Source organism: Lygodium microphyllum, chromosome 30, assembly GCF_053477565.2.
Source record: "Lygodium microphyllum isolate KBCC chromosome 30, Lygodium_microphyllum_v1.1.10, whole genome shotgun sequence".
In the NCBI taxonomy this organism is placed as follows: domain Eukaryota; kingdom Viridiplantae; phylum Streptophyta; class Polypodiopsida; order Schizaeales; family Lygodiaceae; genus Lygodium; species Lygodium microphyllum.
The window spans coordinates 26,184,406-26,203,877 of record NC_141164.1 but is presented as its reverse complement, the minus strand read 5'-3'; the positions used below and the strand labels follow the sequence as shown (position 1 = coordinate 26,203,877).

The following is a 19,472-nucleotide window of genomic DNA, read 5'->3' as shown; positions in this document are numbered from 1 at the left end:
CTGCGGTTCCCACTCCTCAAGGACCCCCTTGATCCCCGAATCTTGAAGTGTGTCATGAGCCCAACGAGGAGGAGGCCGGATCTCTCCTCGTCTCTCTCCATCTACTGAAGACTTGGGTACATCCACCAACGAGATCTCCACTGGGGTGGCCGATAGAATAGAAGACTCGGAATTTGAAGAAGAATCTCCATCAAAAGGCTCAGGCTCCAAAGGAACTGTCTCGAGAGCCCAACTCTCCCCTGGATCTTCAAGTATGGGGTGTTCCTCACCCCCTCCTATGGCCGGATCTTCTACGAACTGCACATCTCGACTCATGTAGGCATCCCACTTCACGGGATCATACAAGCGATAACCTTGGGACTGGGAGCTATAGCCAACAAATACCTGTTGTCGAGAAGCCGCCTCAAATTTGTCACACTGCGTCTTCAAGATGTACACATAGGCGTCACACCCAAAGATCTTGAAATAAGAGGCATCAGGCTTAGTCCCAAAATAAGCCTCAGAAGGTATCATCCCATCAACGGCCGAAGTGGGGGATCGATTGAGAATATAGATTGCCGTAGCCACTGCCTCAACCCACAAAAACTGAGGTATCTATCAGTGCTCTAGTATGATGCGTGCCATCTTGATCACACTTCGGTTCTTCCGCTCCAAAATGCCATTCTCTTAAGGAGTGTTGGTATTAGCAAACTCCTGGTGAATGCTTCTATCTGCACAAAAACGAGCAAATTCATTAGAAACAAATTCACCACCCTTGTCTGATTGCAATGTCTTCAATCTCCGACCTAATCGGTTCTCCTCAAAGAGAAGTCAATCCTTGAAGTGGGAGAAAGCCTCCAATTCAACGCCAAGAAATAGGCCCACGTCATCCTGCTGCAGTCATCTACGATCAACATGAAGTACGAACTCCACTTCAAGGACTCATTCCTCATCGGGCCACAAAGATCTGTAGATACAAACTACATATGTGAAGTAGACCGCCTCGAAGCTTTGTTGGGAACCGCATCCCTATGCTGCTTCCCACGAATGCAAGAGACGCATGGCTACTAGCTCACAACTATGTCCACAAATCTCAAACAAGCGATCCTCGTGACACCTTTCAAAGATACTCATAGCTCAGGTGGCCAAACCGAGCATGCCATAGCTCAGACTGTCTGAGAGGTAAGAAAAAGAGAGGTAAGAGCGGAAGAAGACTTCAATTTGTAGATGCCATTCTCCTCATCCCTGAAGAGAGAACCTTCCTTGATCCTCGATTAAGAACTCGAACAACATCACTGTCAAACTCCATCAAGAGACCAAGAGAACAAATCTTATGTACTGAAAGCAAATGATATCCTAAACTTGGCACACGCAACACCTCGGAAGTGTGGATGCCACCATGTCCATCTGGAATCAACTGCATCTCACCTCGTGCAACAATAGACACAGAACAGTTGTCTCCTATGAGAATCTGCCTACGTGAGGATCGCAAGTGGGCAACACCGACTGTCAAAGGAGTCATGTGTTGTGAGGCACCATTGTCCACAATCCACTCTCAAGCTTGGGGAACTGCCATCGCAGCATTAGAAGTCTACAGTGAAGAGTCCTCAATGACCACTAGGTATAGAAAAGTAGTTGATGAGGATCCAGTCACCGCTCCAGAATCCTTCTTGTCTTTCTTCTTGGTGTCCTTGTCCTTGTCAGGGCAGTCCTCCTTCCAATGGCCGGTCTTACCACAAATATGGCATGTCAATTCTTTCTCTTTGTCCTTAGATTTGTTGTTCTCCTTCCTCTTTTGGTCACTTTCCCTTCTTCTGAGAGGCTTGACCAATCAACGCCTCCGATTTGGAAGCATTCTACTTCAACTGTTCCTCTTGGTCCAAGACCATAGGAACTAACTCTTCCCAACGAAGAGTCGACTCCTGCTCTGAAGCAATAAGAGCGGAATAAAAGGTACCGAATAGTGGCGGCAACTGGGACAATAAGGTGATCGCCATGGCTTCGGAGAAAATGGGCTTCCCCACATTTTGAACCTGCATTTAAAGCTGCCAAAGCTTGTTGATGTATTCCCGAAGCAAATAAGACTTATTCACGGACAGGGTCTACATCTGCACCTCCAAAGAAACCCTCTTCATAAGGGTCATCCGGTTGTACATTTGGTCAAGCTCCAATCATATCTCTCGAGCCACCATCAAGTGCTCTATATGGGGTTATCACGGCTGTTGTACAAGACAGAAAAAGAAAAGAACGAATCCTAGCATTCAGCTTGCCCCAATGAGACTTGGCCTTGATCAACTCCGCATGAGCATTTGAAGAGAGTTTGGACTCATCTCTCAGTGAGGGCTAGTTGATCTTCTCCATCACCAACTCCGCTAAATCATAAGACTCCAGTATGGCCAATATCATCACACGCCAAATGCGGTAATTGTTGCCATCGAGCTTTTGATCTGATGGAAGAGCCGATAAGACAAGCACCTTCCGGTCCATGATCGCTTGGAACTCCATGTCAGTCTCTCTATCTTTACCTGCAATGCCTGCACAAACGCAAAGGAAACCCCCTCTAACTGTGAGAACGCAGCCTACTAGGACTCTTGTCTCCATGTACCGAACCTTCTTCGGCCACCGAAGGCGATGAAAAAGTAAAATCTGCACTTGAAGGCCAAAAACACAGCCTTTTTCCTTCTCTAACAACAAAAAATAGCAACAAATTCAGCAAATCTTCTCTTTTCTCACACGCCCACACTCGCCTCAGCCTTGTTCTGATGCGCAGCCCACCTACTTGCACTTGAAAGCTGAAAACGCAATCTTGTGTCGTGCTGAAAACTCCTCTTCACATAGGTCAGTCCTTCAATGCTCTGATACCATGTCAGAGTGAAGCAATGCGGAAGTGAATGACTGTAAAAAGAATGAACAAAGAGAGAAGAGAGAGAGAGAGAAAGAGACAGTGAAACGCAAAAAATCTGCAGTGAAGACTACTGTATAAGGATGCAGAATTATACATGGATGCAGAGAAAATATCTGTGTATGTCTCCACCTTGAGGACCTCAATCTCCGTCAGCCCTGAATGCACTCTTCATCACCAACAGGCTGAAATCTGTCAGATACAAGTGTTGAAGTCTGCTGGAAACTCAGCCTTATAAAGGTTGGCTGCAGTCCACTGCAGTCATGTGACTACCACGTGGCACTGTTGGCGCGGCAGCAGTCGAACAGCCTGATTGCTGCCATGTGACGGCCACGTGGCACTGTTGACATGGCAAGAGATGACTCTCAACAAATATCAGATGAGTGGGCCCAAAATCATAACCAAGTTCCAACTACAAATGCAAACGCAAGGCAATCCTAATAGCTGAAAGACAATCCTAATCAACAATACAAGGCTAAAGCTCACAACCACTAACACAATCCCTGAATATTTAAAAAAACTTTGTTGAATAGTCTCCTACCAAGTTGAGTGTCTTTTACACAACTAATGGATATTAAAAGGTTGTCCTCCCTTTTGCTGCAAAAGGGCAACTATGAGAGGCTATCCTCTTCTTGCTAGCCAAAATGCAGCCATCAAAAGCTGCAGCTCTCACAAGTCTTGTTAGCAAGTCACTACTGCAAAAAGGCTCATGGACAAGTTGCTTGGATATAAACACAAGTAAGAGTGGTTGGGAAATAACATGCAGTTAAGAGAGCTAGCTACTTAATAAAATGCACCCATCAACACCACAAAATCATAGTTGCTATTACATCCTTGGACACCAACCATGGGCATGTGCAGTATTGGCCATTGACTACTAACAATTAGGTGACTAGATCTGGGCATGTCTGGAGTATTCCGCAATTAAGGGCTCTTCCAAAACAAGAATACACTAAGACTAGAGGAGTCACGAGCTCAATAAAAAGGATTGGGACTCATTTGTGCTACAACTCATGTGCTCAATACACTTGGACTCTAGACACTGGATACCTTCATCCACACATCAAGATAGTGTTGGCTAATGGTATGAGACATCAAGCCTTGCCTTGTGCAATGCACTACCTACTTCCTTGCCTTGTATAGAGCACTACTGTCACAGGGATGTGAAATTTTGAGATACTTTAATCTTGCTAGTAACATTTGATTAAGTTACTAATCAAATGTACAAGGTTATTTAGCACATGTGATGCACATGGCAGTTATTTCATTGGAACGGGCCAAGGATCTCGAGGATGCAGTGGGTGTTAAAGGCAAAAGTTGTGTTAAGTTATGCCAACTAGGTTTTAGTGGTCAATTGGTGCCAGGTTGGACCCTAGGACAATTGTTTGGCCATTAAGTGTCAGTGGTGACACTAGGGACTAGCATTAATTAATTAATTAATGCTAGTCTAAGGGTCAACAGAGGTTGGGAACCACTCCAAGTTGCAAATGGCCTAGCCAATTTCATTCCAGATGGGCATGTTTAATTTTGAGCAAGGTCAAAAGGGCTGAAATTAATTTTCAAAATTAATTAATTCTGAAAATTTAATTTAATGGCTGAAAATGCATTAGGAAAGCTGCCACTTGGCAAAACTTTCCTGTGCAACTAGGGAGAAGGCTATTGGAGGGTGGTGGAAGTTGAATGGCAGCCATTCGGAGCTTGGTGGAGGGAGAGAAGGTGATCGGATTTGGCTTTGAGAGGCAAGAAGGTTCCACCTATTTTGTACACTAAGGATAAGATCTTTGAGGCTGATCGCTTTGTGGAAAGCTTGGATGCAGCCTATGCAAAGATAAAGTATGCACTTCACAGGTCACAGGACAAGCAAAAGCAGGCAGCTCATCGCCATAGACGTGCTTTGCAGTTTGCAGAGGGCGATTATGTATTGCTGCGTTTCGAAAAGGCAAGGCTGAAAAAGATAAAGGGAAGAGAGAGGTTGTATCCGAAGTTAAGCATGAGATACTATGGGCCCTTTCAAGTGTTGGAAAAGGTCAGTGATGTTGCATATCGGCTGAAATTACCTCCACATTGGCGGATACACAATGCCTTTAATGTCAGTTTGTTCAGACCTTTTCGTGGTGATGTGCCAGAAGATGCATCTGCTAAAATTCAGCCAGAGGTTGAGGAACTAGATGAGATTTTGGTACCCGAGCAGATTTTGGCACATAAGGAAAGGAAGTTCAGAGGTAAAGTTTCTAGAAGATATTTGGTGAAGTTTCAAAATTATTCACCAATGGATGCAAAATGGATGGAAGAGGATGACTTGGCAGACCATCCTCAGTTGTTGCAACTTTATCTCGATGCCTTTCACTTAGAGCCGACTTTGGATCGGGCTTACTCAGGTCCAGCAGAGCGGGCGTCCCGAGCATTGCCTGATGCTCAAGGGGAAGGTAGCACTTCCACTCCACCGGTTTTGGACAGCTCTCGTATGTAGTGGATCTCGGATATATTCAGCATGCATCCAAGGTACTGTGCTAACAGTATGTTTGCCATGAGGTCACTACTTGGTATACTAGTCACTGTGAAATACATGTATATGAAAATGGTTGTCACCGCCGCTCTAAGACTATACTTATGCATGAATTTTTGGACAAGTTTGGCATGAGTTTTTGCCTCAATTTTGAGATCAGTTTCTGATTAGTTTCAGCTCAATTTTTTTTCAGTTTGAGAACCGTTCATGATCACTTTCGGATCAGTTTTGCATCAGCTTTTACATCAGTTTCTGATCAGTTTTTTTTACCACCAGCTTGTGATTAGTTTGGAGTCACATTTGCAGCCATTTGTGATCAGTTCTCATATCAGTCCATGATCAGTTTATGATCAGGTCATGCTCAGTTTTTAATGATTTACAGCTGATTCCATGGACAGCCGCATGTCAACGAATGTCATTGAAAGTTTCAGCCATGGTTTATGCTGAGAATATGCTTTATTGTGGTTTTGAAGTCAGAACGGTTGAGAAACATGAGTTATGGATACATCCAATGGTTTCTAGCAACAGTTTTGGACTGTTTTTCAATTTTCTATTATGTTTTGCTGGCTGAAAATTTTCAATAAGTTTTGCGCATATGCAACAGTTTGACAACAGTGGCCAATGTTGTGGTGACTGTCATGCCAAATTGAAATTCCAATGCAATATACTTTTGTTTTGGCCCAATGCACTGCAATCGAGGACGATTGCAAGGTTTTCAAAGGGGAGGTCTGTCACGGGGACGTAAAATTTTGAGATGCTTTAATCTTGCTAGCAACATTTGATTAAGTTACTAATCAAATGTGCAAGGTTGTTTAACACATGTGATGCACGTGGCAGTTATTTCATGGGAACAGGCCAAGGACCCCGAGGATGCAGTGGGTGTTAAAGGCAAAAGTTGTGTTAAGTTATGCCAACTGGGTTTTGGTGGTCAGTTGGTGCCAGGTTGGACCCTAGGACAATTGTTTGGCCATTAAGTGTCAGTGGTGACACTAGGGACTAGCTAGTCTAAGGGTCAACAGAGATTGGGAATCACTCCAAGTTGCAAATGGCCTAGCCAATTTCATTCCAAATGGGCATGTTTAATTTTGGGCGGGGTCAAAAGGGCTGAAATTAATTTTCAGAATTAATTAATTCTAAAAAATTAATTTAATGGCTAAAAATGCATTAGGAAGGCTGCCACTTGGCAAAACTTTCCCATGCAACTAGGATGAAAGCTGTTGGAGGGTGGTGGAAGCTGTTTGCAACCATTCAGGAGCTTGGTGGAGGGAGAGGAGGTGATCAGATTTGGCTGTGAGAGGCGACGATGATTGATTGCCTGCCGCGATAGGACAGGGGGCAGCAGGTTTTCTCTTCCGCCTCAAGAGAGGCGGCAATAGGAGAGGAGGACTCTTCAACCAAGCTAGTGTTTTACCCCCTTTTGAAGCTGTTGGTGCCATCAGATTTGTCATCAGAGCTATGAATCAGAAGATACATTTCAGCTGATTTTCTCTCTTTCTATAGCATTCTCTCATCTCCTCCAGTCTATGCTCAGGTTTTCTCAGCAATTTTCAGCCATGGGTAGCAGAATACAGCCAAATTTGGACAGCAGAGAGTTTACTGCTGTAAACCCTAAATTACAACAGTAATTAGGGTATAGCATCCACCTTGGGACCCGTGCCATCAGTTAAAGGCATTGTGCACTGAAATCAGCACCGGAAATTCGTAGAATTGTGAGGATTTCAAATGCCAACCCATCTATTGTGAATTTGGAGCAACATTTGACCAGTTGGGGTTCCATTCGAGCAAGTCCTGGGTGAAAATCAAGGAGCAATTTGCCCGAATGCTTTGCTGATTATTGGAACAACAAGGGGCTTTTGAATTAGCCAAGGACATTGTGAAATCTCGGCTTGTAATTTATCCATCAGCAATTGAAATTAAAGGAATACCGAAAGGGACACCAATTTTGGGACCAACAAGGTGTCCACTGTCCAAGTTTATGAAGGTAAAGTGAGCATTTCAGTTTATGTTCATTTGCTAATTGTTGTAATTAAGTACTTAATCAGGTTAAACCACCCTATCCGAGAAGGAAGACTGGTTTCAACTACAATCATAGTCACCATATGCATTGCAAAGACTTGAGCTTCTCTACCAAATGAGGGATGTCAAGGAAAAATCCTCATATGAAGCATATCTCATAGAGATCATGTAGCCCAAAGAAAATTCTACTTGTTACTTGTTTGGCAGGCTCAACAAGAAAGGAGGTAGAGAAAATGGTAGCATCATCGCAAGATTAGGCACATTATTCGCTTCAATTGCCCCTGAGCTTGAGCACACAGGCACTTTGATGACCCTTCAATCACTATTGCCTATACATAGAGACACCCTCCATGTTGGTCTCCTATAAGATATGAGTGTCTCTTCTTCCCTTTCCTCTCCCATGCATTGCGATGTCGCTAGTCAAATTGAAACATCCTCCAAATGGCTCACTAAAATACACCCATCTCTACTTTTAGGACATGAGACAAATCCTCGTGAAGAAATGCAAAGGAAACAAATAGCATATCATGTCAAAAAATGTCCATACACATCCAAGATTTCACCCTCCTACCACCTTTCTAAGAAAGCTTTGGCCCATTCACCCAAATGATTCACTAAAAGCAATGCATCCTTGTTACTCTCACTGTCATAGCACACAGTGGCAGACATTGAACATGTTGAAAATCAAAAGGCAGCCATGTTTATAATACTAACATTATTGCACTCCATTCGATGTAGTGAACCTATCTTCATAGGCCTATGGAACATTGAAACAAATTTGTATGCCACTCAAGGTCTCTGTCTTGAAGAACATCATTAGAGGTCTAAAATGAAGATACAACACAGAGGATGTGGAGCAAGGAGGCAACTATCACAATAGGGAAGATAATAATTGTAAAAAATAGAAGTTTCTGGTTTGGTACTCGGCCTTCCTCAGCCTTTACATTTGAACTTTCACTCCAATACCAAACTATGTACAACATCTTATTATATATGTATGCACGTAGCAAAACATGACACAATTTTGTATCTTCTTCAAATGGCAATTTGATCTATGTATTGCTCGTTCTCTTGCAATTCTTTGTTTCGTTTCATCTTTCAGCAGGTTTAACACTAGGCCTTGACAGGAGACGTTTCTTACATCCTTTCTCCATGTGTTCTTGTCTGATTGCTTGCGACAAATAATCTCATTAATGGGACCTGGTGTTAAAAAGGTGTTCCGTTTTATTGTGTTTTAGGCTCCACTACAGATAGCTAGCCATCCTCGCAATGAGGAATTTTTCCATTCCACGTAACACATCTACCGTAAATAAGCAATCCGTATGATTTTCTCAGGCTCTTATCAAAGTAAATGTTTCCCTAAAAGCGAACAGATCACGCAGAATTATGCATTCAGAGCGACTTCATAGCAACAAGGCCTAAAGCTCTGCTTGGCGAAAGAGAGAGCCAAAAGAGAGCTCACCTGCGCCAACGAACAGGATAATGACTTTGGAGGTTGCGATCCCTGTCTGTGTCGCCATAACTTGTTTGCTAGATACTTCTTATACCATGCCGCGATCACTGGCAACGACACATGTGACAAAAGAATCATCCCCGATGTTCTCTAGATCTGTAATTATCTTGTGTATGTGCAAGACAGACGCGGGGGGAGAGGGAGGGAGGGAGGGACAGAGGGAGACTTACCTGAAAAACTGCACTGCTGCTCGGGACAAAGGAAGGAAAGAAGGACAAAGAACCTTATTCAACGTTCTCCTGTACACCTCCGCTCCTCGTCGCCACTGGCAAATCAGACACACGGGAGAGTAGGGTAACAGAGCCAGGCGGGGACTAGGGAAGCTTGCTTTGTTGCTTTATTTGGTTCTGCCGAAGTCGTGAAAAGGACTTTGTGTATATAATGCGTTGGCATGGCTTGGATTTTCGAACGGAATGTGTGGCCTTAAGCCACATAGCGAACGCATATTAACGAGTAAATATCAAAAGAAATAATAATAGCGATAGAAATATTTGCAATATCTTACTATTATATTATTTTAGTTATAGGTTCGAAAAGTCTCGAATTTTCAGAGGGCTCTTCGAACTTACCTCCTTTTTCAAACCTCCCTCCCCTTCCCCTCTTCTCTTTCTTACGTGTAATATCTCATTTTCTCTTTCCCTCCAGTTTTTCATTAAAGCCTCCCTTCCCCCCCCCTTTCCCCACCTCTCTTTTTTAAATTAAAACTCTCTTCTCTCTCTCTCACTTATAATCTCTCTCTTTCTTTTATCCCTCCCTTTTTTAATTAAATTCATCTTCCCTCCCTCTGTCATGTGTAGGGCCTAGGCTCTCTCTCTCTCTCTCTCTCTCTCTCTCTCCCCCCTTATTTTAATTAAACAAAAAGTTTGCATTTAAAAGTTTAATCAGAGAGAGAGAGAGAGAGAGAAATATACAAAGAGTAAAAAAGAAAGAAGAGGAGAGGGAGGGAGAGAGAGAGGGGGGAACAGAGAGAAAGAGAATTATAGAGAGAGGAAATATAAAATTTAAGAGAGAGAGAGAGAGAGGAAAAGAAAATAGAAAAAAAGAGGAAAGAGGGGGAGAGAGACAGATAAAAGAAAATGAAAGAGAGAGAGAGAGAGAAAATAAAAAGAAGAAGAGAAAGAATTTGAACACAATGAGAGAATTATAGAGAGAGGAAAGATAAAATTTAAAAGAAAGAAAGAGAATTATAGAGAGATATAGAGAGAGGAAATATAAAATTTAAAAGAATGAGAATTTGTCTTGATAACACTGGTTTCTAATGTCAACAAGTTTCTATCCATTGACAAGTTTCTACTCGTCAACAAGTTCATATTGATGGTTTTAGATTGACAAGTTCACATTGATAGTTTTGCTTTGATAATTTCTTATCATCACATGAGCTCGCTTTGGCAATTTTATTTTTAACAGTTTCATGTCAATGAATTCACATTGATGGTTTTAGATTGACGAGTTCAAGTTGACAATTTTACTTCCATAGTTTCCCATTGACAAGTTTGTGTTTACAGTCTTAGGTTGACAAGTTTGTGTTGACAACTATACTCACAGTGATGAAAATACGGCATGGTCTAGGTAGCAGCCCATCCAGTCAAGCATGCAGTCCAATGTGATGTTTGAAGCATTTGAAACAAAGACAAGCTTCTAGTTGAGTATGCGGTCTAATGTGACAATTGAATAGCAACAATCCGACCATCTAGCACAACATGCAATCAAACGTGACGATTGAAGCATCTAGAAGATGCTTGCTAGGGTTATTACAACAAGTAGTCATTTGCTTTTCTCCATGCTTTTTAAAATATATATTAAAAGTTTAAGCCATAATGGTTACATCAACTAAGATAACTAGCCACCATTCATCCTACATGGCCCCCCTTCTAATCACACTTGAAGCTCATAAGACCATGGAAACACTCCATTTTCTCAACTCTTCTCTCTATCTCTTTACTTTTCCTGAGATGGTTCAAGTCCTCTTGCATGTGCAAAGGCACTTGTATCCTTCAAAACCTATTATTAGATTCGCTTTCTTTTCTTCCAATTGCAATTGCATGGTTACTCAATTTTTAATCCTTCGATTTCAATGTTCTTTAATGAAAATGATTACACTGATCCTCCTGTGTTTAACAACTACTCTACAAATCATACTGAAAATAATATTTCAACAAATAGATTAAGACATAATTGTTTGCACGCATTCAAAATAGCGTAAGTGTACCACGTTCTAATCCACAATGCAAACTATATAGGCAACTTGTGCCAAAGTGCCTAGTCCTAGCAACATAACAAATCAATGTAGTGTTTGCATGCCACATTGGGACCATGGACATGATCCTATTTCTTCAAGAGTTTCAACCTATGAAGTTAAGGCTATCTCTCACCTAGCCCACTTGCACATGCACATAGAAGACAAGAACTAACCTACCAATGATAGATTGATTCAAGGTGGCCTATTGAGCACATTTAGCAACCAATTACCATGTTTTGCAACAGGTTGATGAAGCATCGCTCCATGATCCACATACATTGCTCTTCACTCGGGACCTTGCTTTCATGATTGCCACGTGTGGGATGATTAGTGGTATGCAAGTTTGGGAAAGAGAAGAGAAAGAGAGCTTCATACAATGTGTCCCTCACTCCCTCCCTCTCTCAACCTCACCCAATCTTGCACACACACACACACACACACACACACACTCTCTCTCTCTCTCTCTCTCTCTCTCTCTCTCTCACCAAAATAAGTTAAAGAAAAGAAAATGAGGAAAGAGAAGAGAGCTTCAGTCCTTATCCCTCACCCTCTCACCCTCTCACACTTTTACACACTTCCTCTCCTTCACTTACTCATATAGACCATAACAAGGTGATAAGAAGCAAAAGTTGCCACACACATGAATAGACTTTTCATTCTCCCCCATTTCTTTTATACAAAGCTTTGGGGTTTCTCACCCCATTGGGTATCTATCCTATATTTGTGGTCTCTTGACCACCATAATTGTTAGTGTTCCCATGTGACTCACTTTGGTTTTTACAAATAATGTTTACAATTTGCATGGCCCTCATTTTCCATAGACAACAACTTTAACACAAGGATCATTCCATGGCACATAACCCCAAAAAATTGATGTACATAATTAGTGGATGCTTCTACTCCTTTGAATGCTTGTGAGGGATCCTCGTCACATAGACTAGAAATAGTCAATGCATAAGAATTTGATACACAAGAGGCACTATGAGATCTTGAATGAGCATAGCGAGCCAACGATGCATCCAACTTACTATCACACAATGTTTGCCCCAACCACTTTGGAATAGTCTTGTACTACTCAATATCTACTCTCTCATCAAGAAGTGCATCATTCATATCCACATTAAAAATAGGCTAATATGTATTATCATGAGAAACCCACATAGGCTAATAAATTGTCTCATTTGGTATTGCATGTGACTGCACACTACTAAAGAGAGGTAACAAAGTGTCATAGATATCATAAATGTTGAAGAACATCTTCCACCAAGACAACATCATAGTTGTTCAAGATAGACTTACTTTGTGGATGGTATAATTTACAACCTTTGCTTTAATTGGTATACCCAACAAAAATGCATTTCATAGCCTTATCATCAAACTTCTTAAGTTGTTGCATTGGTATCAAAGCATAATCCAAGCAACGAAAAACATGTAAGTGAGCCAAAGCTAGCTTTTCTCCATGCCAAGCCTCATATGGAATGATAAATTGAAAAGCCTTAATGGGACACCAATTGAGTACATATGCTACACATAAAACATTTTCAAGCTAGAAACTATGTGGCCAAGCATGACTCTTAATCATGTGTTGTGCCATCTCTATAAGTAATCTATTTTTTTCTCTTAGCTACAATATTTTTATGTGGTCTATAAGGCACCGTACATTGGTGTTTTATCTCATGTTTAGCCAAATATGCATTAAATTCTTTAGACATATAGACCTCCTCCTTTATTAGAATAGAGAGTACCCACCTTACATCCCTAAAATTTTCAACCATGCTAACAAATTACTTGAGCACAAAAATACTTCGGACTTAAGTTTTTAGACCATACATCCATACATGCCTAGAATAGTTATCAATGAAAGTCAAAGAGTACAAGTTGCCAAAATATGTAGTTTGTATTGAAGACAGATTCTAACTTAGAAGGAGATTATCTATAAGAACCATATTATCATATTTCTTCTTAGTCTCTTTTGTGAAGGGAGAAGCCCAAGTGGAAGCATGAGCAAGCAGAAGCAAGAGAGGTGTGAGCAATGGTGGATGGAGCAAGAGAGCAAGAGAGAGGGACTCAAGATATGGGAACTCCAACCGTCACAATGTGTGATTGGCCTTCCCTTTATTCAAATATCATTGAAGAAAAAGAATGAAGTGATAGTGATGGGTGCTCTATAAGTATTCATCTTCCACCCATATGGAAGAATGACACAAAGGCTCTTATTTTTCCAAGATTTCCATTCTCACTAGTATCAAGGTGGCTTGTAGAGTGCAGGTGCGGATATTGTCAGTGTAGTAATACATGGGGCTAGGCACATGTGTCTTTACCCCTAATAACCTCCCACTTAAAGGTGAATGTGCCTTGAGTGAAGAGGGAATAAGGAAAAAAAAGTGACAAAGTACAATGTGTACATAGAGTACAATAGGATGAGGAATAGAGGTCATCTCATCCAACACCTATTAACTTCCTAAGGAAGGCAAAACACTTTGTTGAGAGACTTTTCGTGAGTAGATGTGTAGGATTTTGGTCAGATGAGATCTCGACAAGATCAATAGACTTGTTCTCAATGACCTCTCTCTAGTAAAGTGGTACCGCACCTCAATGTGCTTCGTCTTCACATGGAAGATCGAATTCTTGGCTAATTGGATAGCACTCATAGAATCTGAATGCAGTGTAGGAGCCATATCAGTCATACCGAGGTTTGCCCGAGATGGCCTAACCAAAGGTCCTCTTTGCAAGAGTCTCAGAGGCTGCAACATACTTGGTCTTTATAGTAGAGAGTGATGTGCATTTCTGTACCTTGGACATCCAAGAAACAACAGTGGCTCTCAAAGGTAAACACATAGCCAAAGGTGGATTTTCTACTGTCTACAAGTCTTGCATAACCAAAGTCAGTGTACCCCATGACTCCTATATCATGGCCACCATAACAAATGCACATATCTATTGTGCCCTTTAGATACCTCATGATGCCCTTGATGGCATCCCAATGCCGCCTGCCAAGTGTAGCCATATAGTATGCATCAAATTGCCCATTGCTAGGTGTATAAGGGATACATCAAATTGCCCATTGTAGATGCATAAGGGATCTTGGCAATCTTGGCCTTCTGCTCATCAGACTATTGCGGAAAATCGGCCTGGCTCACCTTCACATGAGAAGGCAAAGGACAACCAATAGACTTAACATCTTGCATATGAAACTGCTCAAGGATCTTTTGGATATACACCTTTTGTGACAAGTAAAGAAGCCCCTAAGAGGGTCACGTGTAATGTGCATCCCAAGAATATGTGAGGCATGTCCCATGTCTTTCAAAGCTCTTCTTGAGCTGACTTTTCAAAGTATCTAGCTCATCAAGAGCTCTCATAGCAATCAACATGTCATCCACAAAGAGTGCCAAAATCAAAAGGTTGCTATCACGAGCCTTCTTTTTGTATAAACACGGATCCATATCACTGCATGTATAGCCTTGTGAATGCATAAAAGCATCAAACTTGTGGTACCATTCCCTGGGTGCTTGCTTAAGGCCATAAAGGCTCTTTCTCAATCTGCACATTAGGTGTTCCCTATCATTTTCCTCAAAGCCCTTAGATTGCTACATATAAATCTCCTCATTCAAGTCCCAATGTAAGAAAATTGTCTTAGCATCCATTTGATAAAGGTCTAGATCTCACTAAGCAACCAATGCTAGTACTAAGCGTAGGGTAGTCATCTTGACTACAGGAGAAAAGACTTCCTCGAAGTCAACACCATGCTTCTATTTAAAACCCTTAGCAACCAATCTGGCCTTATAGGTAGACTTGGCGCGTCCGTGGATGCTCTTCAACTTTTACACCCACTTGCATGGCAATGCATGATTTCCACCAAGCAAAGGAACCAACTCCCAAGTATGATTTTTCTGTAAATAGTCAAACTTTGACTGCATGGCCCTCTCCCAAGAGTGACTATCACCATGGCACATGGCCTCATCAACTTGCATCTGTCACCATCACATAATCAAGGGAGGGATCAAACTGCTCAGGAAGATGTTTGGCTCTAGCAGAGCATCTCAAGGTAGGTTGAGGAGCTTGCATATTTGATCTAATATCATGGTCATGGGCTACTAGAGCATCAATTGTTACTACACGCTGTCTAGCTGGCTATACGGGAGTAGGAGGCTCCTTATGAAAGATAATCCTACATATCTCAACTATCCGCTTAGGCTGCTTATGCATCTTTTCCTTATGGAAAACTACATCATGTTTGCGGATGACTTTTTGAGCCTATGGACTCCATAGCTGATAACCCATCTCATCTGGATTTTTATAACCAAGAAATATGCATTTCATGGACTTAGGATCTAGCTTTGTGCACTTGTCCTTGGGTACATGGTAGAAAGCCTCACAACCAAAGACATGCAAATGATCATATGAGGGAGGTTTCCCAAACCACATCTCCTCTGCAACCTGAAAGTTAATAGAACTACAAGGAGATGGATTGATCAATTTTATGGTAGTAGTCACTCACTGCATCAGTCCAAAACTACTATGGTAAGCTTGCCAGGCTAAGCATACTACGGACCCTTTCCTGTAGTGTCATGTTTATGCACTTAGCCATACCATTCTAGGGTTGGGTGTACAAAGCAGTCAACTGATGCTTAATATCCCTTCATCACAAAACTACTCAAAGGCTTTAGAGACATACTCACCCCCATTATTTGGCCGTAGGTATTTCAGCCTATACCCAGAGTAGTTCTCAACCAATGCAAGACAACACTGAAAGGTAGCCAAAACCTTAGATTTCAACTTTATGGGATATGGCCAAACCTTATGTGAGTAATCATCAATGAATGTGGCAAAGTACTTTGCACCTCCTAACAACTAATAGAGTATAGGTGTGGGAACTCTTACTCAACCGCCAAGACCCACGGATCGCTTATTGTTTCAAGCATTCCAAGTCGAGCACTAATGGCTACCTCTCACATAGCCGGTGCGCCATCCATATCTACGGGTGTAGTGAGCTTATCTCCATGCCGATCGAGTTACCTCCTCTCCCGCGCACTCCGATAGCTCCATGATCCAAGTGCAAGATTCAAGCACGGCTTCACGCTCCAAGCTCCATTGCTATGAGGAAGAGAAGAGAAGAGAAGAAGAGAGGAAGAGAGGAGAAGATGGAGAGCTTCTCCTTTCTGGTCCCTCACCCTCACACACTCACTCCCTCACGCTCTCACATTCCCTCTCTCAAGCACAAGCTCAAGCAAGGAAGCAAGAATTAGAAGAAGAAGAAGAAGAGAGCCACTTTTGGCCACACGAGATTGAGCTTCTCATTCACTTTTCAACTTTATATACAAAACCCTAAATTCCTTTTGGGCGGTCATCCCCTTATCTCCTTTTTTACATGGCCGGCCGTGACCTAGGCCCTTTTTCCCATTGTCCTCCTATCTTCCTAGCTTCTTTCTTGCCGCCCATCTACCTTTACAAATTGCACGGGTGAGAGCTCGTCGCTCTTAAAATAAATCACGGTGCGCCTTGTGCTTTTCTACAAAAGTATAGACTCGCGCTTTTTCTCGTGCACCTTTTTCCTTAATTTAGGACTTTTCTGTACTTCTTGTGTTTCCAAATCCTTCTTGGCGCGCCTTTGTCTTATGTTTCACTTTTTCCTTTGCCTTGTCTTCTGCTTTAGATTTTTTGGCTTTTCCACCTTATTCATTTGAGGGTTAACAATAGGTCCATAGACATCACAATGAACAAAAGCCAAAGGCTCACCCATGCACAGAGTGTGAGAATTCGTATGCATACTACATGTCTGTCTGCCATACAAACAATGATCACATGACTCAAAATACTTATAGTCAAGAGGAAGATATTGCAAATGAGTAAGCATTTTGATTCCCTTTAAGGACATGTGCCCAAGGCGACAATGCCAAAGAGATACATGTTGAATTGTAGCCGCCACAAACAAAACATGATCTATGAATCCAAATGCAACCAAGGGATATAAAGTGCTAAACTTGGCACCACTTGCTAGAACAAGGTTTCCACGTGTGATCTTCCAAGAAGAATCTCCAAAGGAAATAAAATAACCCTCATCATCCAATGTGCGAGCAAAGATAAGACTCTTTGTGAGAGCCAGACATGTCAAACATTATGCAAAGTAGACATACTACTTGAATATCACCAATACCAAGTATTTGCAATGCCAAGTCATTCCCCAAATGGACAGATCTAGTCATAATGCAATAGGAGTGGAACCATCTCTACGAGGGGTTACATGAAAGGAAGCCCCCAAATCCATCCATCCACCAAAATTGAGTAAAACTAGACAAGGCATCGGATAGCTATGACTCATCCAAATAAGAAATTGCAAGTATGTAATCATCATGAGAGTCATGTTGCTACACTACATTGATCTCTTCAATCTTAACATTGAACTTAGCAGGGACAATGCTACGATCATTAGACTTGTCCTGCGCTTTCCCTTTGCCCTTTTCCTTATGCTTGTCATTGTGCATTTTATGGCATTGTGGCTTGATATATCCTACTTTCCCATGGCATGTCAAATCAAACTTATATCAATGGGACTTATTGCGAGACTATCCAAATGGGACTTAGAATGAGACTGCTACGAGTCTCTACAGCAGTGGTCATTCCCACTCTTGCCATCGTGGTGACCCCAAACAGTCAAAGCATGAGAAGTATGGGAAGCATCCACATTCTTCCTATTGATCTCCTTTATCAGGAGTGCACCCTCTACATCAGACAATTTCAGCCCATTCTCAAGCATATTTGCACACATAGCAATACAGAATGTATCCCAAGACTCAGGCAGTGTGACCAACAAGAACAAAGGTGGAAGATTGTCCTTAAAGTCAATACCCTACAATGACAACTAGCCAATGATAGCATGAAACTCGCTCAAATGCTGAGAAACATTGGTATATTCCTTCATGCAAAGGTCCATAAGCTACTTTAGCCAATGTATTTGAGAAGTAGGGCTTTGCTTATCATAGGTATTACGTGTTTTCTCCCAAAGGTCCCATGTAGACTACCCATCTATGACAACATTATAATAAACCTGCTTGTTGAGGGACATGATAATCATGGACTTGCATAGCTCATCTAAGTCATCCCATACATCCTGATCATGACCTTTAGGCTTAATGCTTTTACATTTGATCGGTCTAAATTGGGACTTCTACACCAAAACCTGCCAAATTTGGTCTTCCAATAGCCATAATTGCTATCATCCAACTTTTCAATGTTGAAAATGGCATTGCCATTTGAATGACCAGCCATACTACAAGAAAAAGAGGCACAGTACAGACTGAACATGCTATTGTAATACCTTTAAACAACCCCAAAACCACTACCAAAACAAGCTAAAAACAAGAGGTACAGACCAAATAATGAGCTGTCCACAAACTATGACCAAAATAGCATCAAATGGAGGAGACCTCTCTTATAAATAGTACGACAGTTGGCAATTACAATATACTAAAAATGAGGTATAACATACTCAAGCTCACTACAAATAAAATCCAAAGCTCAACGTAACGTCCAAGTGTCAAGTAAGCGGCTCCCACTAGAACAAAAAATCAAATGTCAGATGAGCAAACAAAGCTCAAATCCCATATGAGTGGCATCCGAGCATCCAAGATACATCAAGTACATAGTTGAGAGCATAAGACCCAAGAAAAGCCTCAAGCTCGTAAGGTCATAGACATCTTAAGCATCCAATGAAGTAACTGATAGCCAATGTCAAATGTCTTAAGCTCAAATCAAAGTTTAAATGCATTCAATAGCATAACCAAGCATAGAGCTTCAATGTCATGCACCAATAAATTCAATAGAATGCTCGAATAGCATGAAAGAGAATTAGGCATAAAGTAGCCCTATTAAAAGCTTGCAATCCATTATATGTACAATAGTAAAATGACAATCAAGGCTAAGCAAAAGTGAGCTCAATCAAAGCCCAAAAGCATTCAGGGAGCATGGCAAAGCATATGGCATCAATCGTAAACATCAATGTATAATCTCAAGTAGCCGAAAAGCATCAACAAGCAATATGCATATGCTTTCACTGATAAACTAACCTTAACCTTGCTTATTACAATAGTAAAAATGATAGTAAATCCAAAACATTATCCAAAGATTCCCAAAGTGTCCAACATCAAATGAGCATCTCGAGAACATCAAATAAGCCAAGAGCATGACATTTTCCAGATAAATAACACTCAGCCATGTTATGATAACACTGATATCTATGAGAAAAATATGCTAAAAGAGTGCTCAATTTAGTCCAATAGCATCTCAAACCAATGATATATGGTCCCCCAAGTATTTGGCA

General features: G+C 41.5%; 1 protein-coding gene across 1 annotated transcript in view; it reads right to left on the bottom strand.

Moving 5' to 3' along the window:
• The window catches only part of LOC148009635 (uncharacterized), a 62,434-nt gene extending 53,314 nt beyond the window's left edge, over positions 1-9,120 (bottom strand). Inside the window, exons 1-2 of the mRNA XM_087673064.1 lie at positions 9,087-9,120; positions 8,866-8,963 (exon numbers count right to left, since the gene is read on the bottom strand). The gene's annotated coding sequence lies outside the window, so the exon portion shown is untranslated. The remainder of the gene's footprint in view (positions 1-8,865; positions 8,964-9,086) is intronic.
• Between the last annotated feature and the right edge of the window lie 10,352 nt (positions 9,121-19,472).